Source organism: Vulpes lagopus, chromosome 23, assembly GCF_018345385.1.
Source record: "Vulpes lagopus strain Blue_001 chromosome 23, ASM1834538v1, whole genome shotgun sequence".
Taxonomy (NCBI): Eukaryota; Metazoa; Chordata; class Mammalia; order Carnivora; family Canidae; genus Vulpes; species Vulpes lagopus.
In genome coordinates this window covers 26,365,808-26,375,008 of record NC_054846.1, presented here as the reverse complement: position 1 = coordinate 26,375,008, position 9,201 = coordinate 26,365,808, and the positions used below count along the sequence as shown (strand labels likewise).

General features: G+C 40.0%; 1 pseudogene; it reads left to right on the top strand.

Moving 5' to 3' along the window:
• Positions 1-346: 346 nt before the first annotated feature.
• Positions 347-4,322, top strand: LOC121481001 (annotated as a pseudogene).
• The last annotated feature ends 4,879 nt before the right edge of the window (positions 4,323-9,201 follow it).

Genomic DNA, 9,201 nt, shown 5'->3' with positions numbered 1-9,201 from the left:
ATTAATTATAAAGCTGATTTTTTTTTTTAAATCTCCATCTAACTACTGCATTTATTTCTCAAATGGTTTTTTTCTCCAAAGTTGGAAGAGTAAAAGATATGGTTAAAACTAGAACAGAACTGGGTGTTATATGCAACTAATGAGTCACTAAATTCTAACCTGAAATTAATAATACACAATATGTTAACTAACTTGAATTTAAATACCACCCCCCAAAAAAAGAAAAGAAGGAAACCCCAGAACAGAGACACTTAGAAAATCTTAAAACAGAACACTTCTTCCAACCATATCTTACTTTTCTTTCTGTGCTTCTACTCATGGCAGTGGCAGCAGGCATGCCTTCAACATGCAGAATGAGGCCAGGGAGGCTGTGGGCCTGTCTCTGCTGCAGAAACACTATGCTAGCAACCATGGGTACCAAGAACCACACATCCATGCAGATGAATGTGGCCAAGGTTAAGAAGATGACAGGCAGATTTAATAGCCAGTTTAAAGTCTATACTAGGGATCCCTGGGTGGTGCAGCGGTTTGGCGCCTGCCTTTGGCCCAGGGCGCGATCCTGGAGACCCAGGATCGAATCCCACATCAGGCTCCCGGTGCATGGAGCCTGCTTCTCTCTCTGCCTATGCCTCTGCCTCTCTTTCTCTCTGTGACTATCATAAATAAATAAAAATTAAAAAAAATAAAGTCTATACTATCTGTGGAGCCATTAGAAGACTGGGTAAGTTGGATGACAGCATCCTCTGACTGGCCAACAGCATTGTTTCCTACACAGGATCACGGATGTGTAATATTTGTCATAAATAAATAGCAAACCCCCTCACCCCCCAAAAAAGACAAAAACCAAATATAATCTTAGAACCTGAAAATGTGGGCACCTGGGTGGCTCAGTGGTTGAGTGTCTGCTTTTGGTTCAGGTCATGATCCCAGGGTCCTGGAATCAAGTCCCACATCGGGCTCTCTGCAGGGAGCCTGCTTCTCCCTCTGCCTGTGTCTCTGCCTCTCTCTGTGTGTCTCTCATGAATAAATAAATATAAAAAAAAAAAACTTGAAAATGTAACACAGATAAAACTGGAATTATTTCAGTGAAAGTAGACAAAAGGAAGTCATGAAGCCCATCTACTAAGGTACCCATCACTTTCTGTGGGGACTCTGAGTGTTCCATGGAGCACGGCTTGAAAAATCACTGCCTTAAGAAAAGAAAGAAAATCATTGCTTTCAAGAATTAGAATCAGAGTGGCCTGGGTGGCTCAGTCAGTTAAGTGTCTGCTTTCAGCTGAGGTTATCATCCCAGGGTCCTGGGATCAGGCCCTGTGTCTGGCTCTCAGCTCAGTGAGGAGTCTGCTTCTCCCTCTTCCTCTGCCCCTTCTCCTGCTTGTGCTCTCAATCTCTTTCATAAATAAATCTTAAAAAAAAAAATTAGAATCACCAGCAATTTGATGCATAGAATGAACTGGCCATTTTTAATGATGGTGAAACCACCAGAGAAGCCTAATCCCTACCTTACACCATATAAAAACCACTCCTGACCTCTCCCAGAGTATCCACAAAAATGAGCACTCTCCTATTCCTCACTGACTACACTGGGTACACTCCTGAAGTTTAGTAGCATATAAGAATCATCAGGGATTCCTGTTTTCAAAATAGATTCCTGTACTGAGATATCACAGAGGTATCATTCACTGTTTGTAGGGAAGCTCTTAAGAAACGACCTTCAGGGATCCCTAGGTGGTGCAGCGGTTTGGCGCCTGCCTTCGGCCCAGGGCGTGATCCTGGAGACCCGGGATCGAATCCCACGTCGGGCTCCCGGTGCATGGAGCCTGCTTCTCCCTCTGCCTGTGTCTCTGCCTCTCTCTCTGTGACTATCATAAATAAATAAAAATTTTAAAAAATAAAATAAACTACCTTCAGCAACATCCAAGTAAATCTGGGTTAACTGTCCTGAGGACTACACTTTAAGAAACACAGACTCAAAGATAGAAAACATGAAAAAAATGATATGGAAGACATATTAAAAACACCCATTGGCCTACCTCATGAAGGGCCTTGAATACCGAGTGAAGGCATTTGAACTTTATTCAATTAACTGCAGGGAGCTATTAAAGTTATTTGAGCAGCAAAGGGATAAGAGATGAACTTTAAGAAAGTCTAGAAGCAGGACATGAAATCAGAAGAATAGGGAAAAATACGTTAGGAGGTTATTGTAAGGGTCAAAGAAAGATATACGGAGTTTCTGGATTTGAACCGTTATGGTGAGAAAGAAGACAAGAGAACAGATAATAGCCCAAGTTGTGGACTAAATGTTTGTGTCCCCCAAAATTCATACATTAAAGCCTAAGGCCCAAAGGAATGGTATTGGGAGATGGGACCTTTGGGAAGGTAATAAGTATTAGATGAGATTACAAGGGTGAGGCCCTAAAAAAAAAAAAAAAAAAACAACAAGGGTGAGGCCCTCACAATGGGAAGCCACCAGAGAGCTTGCACTCTCTCTACCTTATAAGGACAGTGAGAAGGTGGCCATCCACAAAGCAAGGGAGACAGCCTTCATCAGGACCTGACCTTCTATGCTGGCATCTTGATCTTTGACTCTCCAGCCTCCAGAACCATAAGAAGTAGGTTTCTGTGATTTAAGCCATCCAGTCTGCAGTATTTGGGTATAGAAACCTGAGCTGGCTGACACTCTATAAAGAATCAGTAGGGTTTGGCAGGTACAAGGTTGGAAATCAAGAGAAAAATAGATTCAAATATGAGACCCATGTTTCCAAACTAACTGGAAAGCAAGAATGGTTGTTCCTTTAACAAAAGGGAAGAGTCAGAGCTTCCTTTTAGGGAAGAGAAGGACCCACACTGATCATTGCGCTTACCCTGATGCAGGGCTTGCAAGAGGAGGTAAAGGAGCAGTCCTCAGGGACCACATTATCCCTCTAGCCATAACTGGTTAGACTGATGTCAGCGTCTGGGGGGCCGCCCACTTATAGGCTGATCAGGGACCTATGAGCAGCCCTGAGCATAGCCATTCAAATTACTTGTCTCAGGAGTCTGGGGGGAAAACACCCACATACACACAAGAAAATGAGGCCGTTACATGTAGGTGACCCTGAAAGGATGCCAAGAAGAGTCATAACCTTGAGAAGAACCATAAAGCACAAGTAAAATGAAGAGACACTGTAGCTGTGAGACAGAGGGGAGAACCTAAGCCAGCAGTTACCACAGATGGAAGTGAGACACACAGAAAGTGAGGCCCTTTAAGAGTGAATCACTCAGCTACAGCCGAGGTCCTTCACTGGGTGTTTTGGGATTCCTTCCTGGCCCAGCACATGGGGAGTATTCAAGAAACAGGTGCGTTGAAAATTTAAAAAACAAATGCCAGTCATGTCTTGTCCCATCCTCCAGTCCCTGCTGCTCCTGAAGCCTCGATGTTTGCTTCCTCGGGTTCCCATGTGTGTTCTCCTCACAACAGATTCCTCATTGCTTGGCAACCTGAGTGAGAATCTGTTCCCACCCAAGCAAGAGTGGGACAGAAGCAAAACATACCGTATTTGAGATATTTCCAGAAAACTGAGGGGTAGGGGATGAAACTGTGGGATACTGAACCCAATGAAGCTTGGGAGAAGGGGGCGAAGCACGTGTGAAGTCAAGCGTCTGAAAGCATTACGTGAAGGCTAGCTAGCTTGACAAAGCAGATCACACAGATCAAAAAGAGAGACGAGGGTTAAGTCCTGAGGAAATCCCTCACTTAGAGGAGAAAAGTCAGAGGAGGCAAAGGACACAGAACTCATACTTTCGAAGGTGTCAGCCTATTTTGCATCAGGTTCATAAACGATCATTTGCACCGACCATTGGAACACGGCCGCTTTTATCCTGCACAAAAGCCATGTTTACTGAGAGGCCTCTTTCCCTTGGCTTCATATTTCAAGTAGAGGCATGGTAGCAAGAGCTAACAGTCCTGGCTTCTTGCCCCCCCTTCCCCCCAGTAGATGAGGAATGACTTACCTAATTGGTGAACAGGTGACAGGACCAGCTACAGAGCCGGCTCGGTGAGGCGCTCTGAGTACATGACAGTTCAGGAAACCCGGTAGGCCCTCAGACTTAGCCCCGTTCTCCAGTCTCCACTCTTCAATAATCAACCTAAAGAGATCTCTGTCGTTTGGACCCACGTGCCAATCTCTCAATTGGTTCTGAAGGCGGGGCAGGGCCAGAAAAGGTGTTTTATGTTAATTCTCTATTGCAGGCTGGTTACTGAGAAAGTAGACTCTGAGACAACCGTTTCATGCCGGGAGTTGGTTGGGGAGTGCTCTCGAGAATCAACAGCTGTGGAATAAGGGAAAGAAGCAGGCTCACAGGAGAAGTCAGGCCACCATGCCTCACTGGGCTGCCAGATTTAGCAAATAAACACATAGTTAACTTTGAATTTCAGATAAACAGCAAAAAGAATTTTAGCAGCAATGTGCCCCATGCAATATTTAGGACATACTGATTCCAAAAAATTGCTGTTTGTCCAAAATTGAAAGTTAACTGGCCAACTACATTTATTTTATCTGGCAACCCTCAGCTACCCAGCATGGAGTTCAATGGGAAGCTGGGAAAGCCCTTTCAACCTGTTCTCCATTGGGCAAGGAAACTGGGATTTTACAGCCTCACGCAGGCCAGTCATTGGATACAGCTGCTCCTGGGAAGGGAGCACAAGCTTGAACAACGTGGTTCTTTTCATCCACGGGCAATTCCTGGAAAGGACTGGCAGCTGAAGAGTGTCAGCCAACTATAATCCAGGCAGCTGTGGGGGTAAATCCTTCAGTCCTGAGAGAGGACCTGGGTGGTACAATACAGCTACCATGACCTACATCTCTCTCCTCCAAAAACCCTCTAACAATGATACATTATTTATTTAGTCTCTTCTGTTTTTTCAGCAATGTGCTAGGGCCCTAGAGGCACTTCTACTTTTTATTGAAAACTGTCAGTTGATGAAAAGAGAGAAGCCAATCTAACTATTTGGTGAATGAGTTCTCAATTTTTTATATTGAGATTCTCATACTTTTCCTTGGCCTTTTGAGATAGGTAGGCCCTGTCACAGTTTTTCTTTCAAAAATAGTTTTTCGAAGATACATATTCTATACCCATCCCAAAGAGAAAATTTACAATACGCTAGGAAAGAAAGCTACTTCCTTAAATTAAAAAGGGTTTTCCACCAAAAACTTAAAACAATCCTTTTTTTTTTTCAAATTCAACTCTGTTTTTTTTTCATTTAATTCTTTATTATGGAAATTTCTAACATATACACACAGAAAGAATAATGAGCTCTGTGTACCTATCACTCATCTTCAACAATTATCAACATTTTGCCAATTTTCAAATATCATTCTGAAAAGTAAGGTATCTGTAAACTATCCTGAAGAGTAAAATACCACATCTCCATAAAAGTCAGGAGCAAGATATAACGATGCCTACTTTTATATAGTCAATAATTTTGCCCTAGAGTTACTGGTCAATACAAAAAGATCAGAAAAAAGAAATAAACACGAAATATTTATAAATACATTGGCAAGGTAGATATATGCCCAGAAAATCCAAGGCAATCAATAATATCTCCACGGACTAATTATAATTTTCAGAAAGGTAGAAACAAAATTAACATGAAAATCTACAGCTTTTCCATAATCAGCAAGACTAATGTAATATAGAAGAGTGCTATAATTCAATTCCAATGAAACCCTGAATTACATTAAAAAACTTAAAAGTATGAAATTTATTGAAGATAACTATATAATTTTAATGAAAGCCATAAAAGATATTCCTAGATAAAACGGTTCAATATTATACAGATATTAATGCTCCCCAAATTAAATAATACATGTGATGCAATTTTAATCAAAATTCCATGGCAGCCTGGGTGGCTCAGCAATTTAGTGCCACCTTCAGCCCAGAGCATGATCCTGGAGTCCCGGGATTGACTCCCATGTCGGGCTCCCTGCATGGAGCCTGCTTCTCCCTCTGCCTATGTCTCTGCCTCTCTCTCTCTCTCTCTCTCTCTCTCCCTGAATTTCATGAATAAATAGATAAAATCTTAAAAATAAATAAATAAATAAATAAATAAACACACAAACAAACAAACAAACCCAGATACATCATGGGGTATGGAAGAAGAAATATAAAGAAAGTCACTTAACCCTAGAGAACAAACCGATGGTTCCCGGAGGGGAGAAGGTGGGGCATGGGTGAGACAGGTGAAGGGGATTACAGAGCACACATATGGTGAGCACTGAGTAATGTATAGAGTTGTTGAATCACTATATTATACACCTGAAACTAACGCAATATGGTATGTTAACTATACTGGAAATAAAATAAATAGAAAGTCAAAAGCAAGTGAATTATGACAGGCAATATTGCAATTGATATAACAAAATTTGATACCTCATTATTTTTTGATACCTCATTATTTTATGATGTATAACATCTATATCTCATTTTATCTGAATTATCTAAACATGGATTAATATTTTTATATACACATACATTTATATAAAGAACCTATCAATCAATTAGAAACAACCCAATAGATAGCTGAGGTCTATCTGCACAGGGCTTTTCCTGCAGAAAAGGTGCCATATCGTTGAAAATGTCTCATAGAGTAACTATGTGGTTTTGCTTTACTCACAGAATTATTCATTGGATCTGTGGTCCTAAAAGTGACCCTAAAGCAATTCACTTGAAGAAATCAGGTCTCAAAGATTCTAGGTGGGGAAATGTTTGAAGTATGTCATCAGTAGTTCCATATTTAAGTGAAGATAAAAGAAGCCCAACTAATATATATATATATATATATATAATATATTATATAATATATTATATTATACAATAATAATTATATACTATTTAATTATATAATATATAATATGATTATATTAATAATTATTATATATTAATATATAATTGTATGTTATTTATAATATATAAAATATATTACGTTATATAATATATAAATGTAATATATAATAATTATATTAAATTCATATATTATATAATATGTGTATATATATATATACACACTGAACACAGGACAGTGAATTAAGCACAGATTCTTTTTAAAAGACCTACCCGGAAGATAAACCCTGACTCAAGCTTTATTTTTTTTTTTTTTTATTATTTATGATGGTCACACACAGAGAGAGAGAGGCGCAGAGACATAGGCAGAGGGAGAAGCAGGCTCCATGCACCGGGAGCCTGATATGGGATTCGATCCCGGGTCTCCAGGATCTGCGCCCTGGGCCAAAGGCAGGCACCAAACCGCTGCACCACCCAGGGATCCCTGACTCAAGCTTTTGAGAAACTATTCTGAACCTGATGGGCCATTGGAAGGAATCACAATATGTAAAAATTCCTTAAATAAAAATGTACTAACTTTAAATAATTTTGTCTAATGTTACACATCATTTTAAAAAATCCTTTACACTGTAGGAAAAGGAAAAACAATAGAAATCTACCACCCAATTAAAAACAACCCAACTGAAAAACAAATAAAGAATCAAAACAATTTGCAGACAAGATACAGATGTTCAGAAGCACATATGGAATATTGTTCATATGAATAAGTTCAGTTAATAAAATAATGAGACATCAACTCTCAACCACCATCCTGAGTCAAAAAATCTCAAGGGCTTGCAATTTTATCCTCCTTTCAGGCTAACAAGTTAGCTTACCACAGTGTTATACAGATTCTGACAAAACAATATAAAACCCCCCTTAAAACAAAAAGGTGCTCTGATCAGCTAATACATGTATAAGATCTTCTGGGTGCTTATGTTCCTATTTGAAGCAGTTAGTTAACATTCTGACATATGCAGCAGTCTCTAGAGGTTTGGTTAGTGTGAGTCAATTGTCAAGTATATGAGCAACTCTGAATATTCATTAATTAGTACAGTAGGATCCTTGAACTTGCAAGTCTGGGTACAGAGTCAGGACCCATAGTGATTATACCAAGCTACAGTCAGCCTGCTGGACCCAAACACATCTAGCTTCCTGACCCCTTTGTGCATTTTCACCAAACCCAAACATTTTCAGCTGTTTCTCACTTGAGATAATTTTCAACCACTATTTTCATCATCATAGTCATTTCCAGTTTTTTAGTACCTGTTAAAAAGCATCATCCAAACTTGAACACACTACTGTAGGTGCCATCTAAACAACAGAGAATATATCGTACACAGCTGAGTCCTCTTTTTGCATGCATGTACCCTGAACGTGAACTGGCTTTTTCTCCCTGCTGCTGTACTTATAGAACCTCCTCGAGCTTGTACTTAACTCCAATTCCCAGGTCTTTTTCACATGCAGAAGGAAGCAGGTGAGAGCTTGCACTGTGGAACCATACTTCCTAAATTTTAATTCTGGCTCCAGCCACATGCTGAGTGTAATGTTAGAAAAGTTGTTTGATATGTCTCCAAACCTTAACTTTCCTACCTGTACAACAGGAGTGATAATAAGAATATCTACCTCAAAGTGTTGTTGTGAGGATGAGGGAAGTCACCTCTGAAGAAATTCTTGGTACGATCCAGGCTATTTATTTCCCCTGCATCCCACCGTGTATTGGATAGACAACATTTTATTTAATTCCCGCAGGAATGCTATGATGTAGATATTACTGCATCCACTTGACAGATGCAAAATCTGAGGTTCCTAGAGTTTAGGTATTAAGTCAAATAGTTGCTAAGTAGCAGAGCCAGGGTTGTAATAAGACCTGCCTGACTCCAAAGACCAAATGCTATGTCTTGCACAATTTAGGGGCATTCTTCCCCTTCCTGTATTTCTCCATTTATTAAGCTTTCCTACCATATAATAAGGAGGTTAAGAGAGCAGATTCCCAAGGCAAACTACCTTGTGTGATGATCTTGAACAAGTTCATCTTTATGTGATCTCAGACAAGTTACTTAACTTCTCCATGCTTCAGTTTTCCCATCTATAAAATAAGAAATTTAATAGCAATACCTGCCTCAGAGATTTTGGGACTGATTGAATGAGATACCATTGAACACAGTGTCTACCCATTGGTGAGCACATAGCAGATGTCAGCTGTGTCATTTCCACTGCAATCCACTTTGCTAATTCCAGCCAAGTCTGCTTAGGAAACCATCCTAAGTGTATTTCCAGGGTTTTGCATCAAATTTACAAAACACCTCTGACCTTTCTGAAATACATATGTTCCTGTAT